This window comes from Vespa crabro, chromosome 4 (assembly GCF_910589235.1).
Source record: "Vespa crabro chromosome 4, iyVesCrab1.2, whole genome shotgun sequence".
NCBI classification, from domain to species: Eukaryota; Metazoa; Arthropoda; class Insecta; order Hymenoptera; family Vespidae; genus Vespa; species Vespa crabro.
The window spans coordinates 5,997,843-5,998,212 of record NC_060958.1 but is presented as its reverse complement, the minus strand read 5'-3'; positions in this window follow the sequence as shown (position 1 = coordinate 5,998,212).

Genomic DNA, 370 nt, shown 5'->3' with positions numbered 1-370 from the left:
TCTCCTCCGGTAATTAACTTGCCGGTGACATCAAACTGATTAACACGCATCTCTGAACAGTTTTGCTCGACGAGTTAAGATGAGCGCATTCGTCTTACCTCTCTCTTCACCTTCTTTTTGAGACCTTCCAATTTTTTCATCCCTTCTCGTTGGCCGAACTACCAAGATCTGCGTAGAAATAGTATGCGTAAACCTCAAGTACGAGAAAATAATTTAACTTTAAGATCTATTCGATGACGTAAGCAAACATTCGATACATTGTATTCATTGAAAAAAAATCTCTTTATCTATTTATCTATCTATTTATCTATTTATGATATATAATTTCGTTATATATTTCCTATATATGCAATTTTTCTCTAATAATATC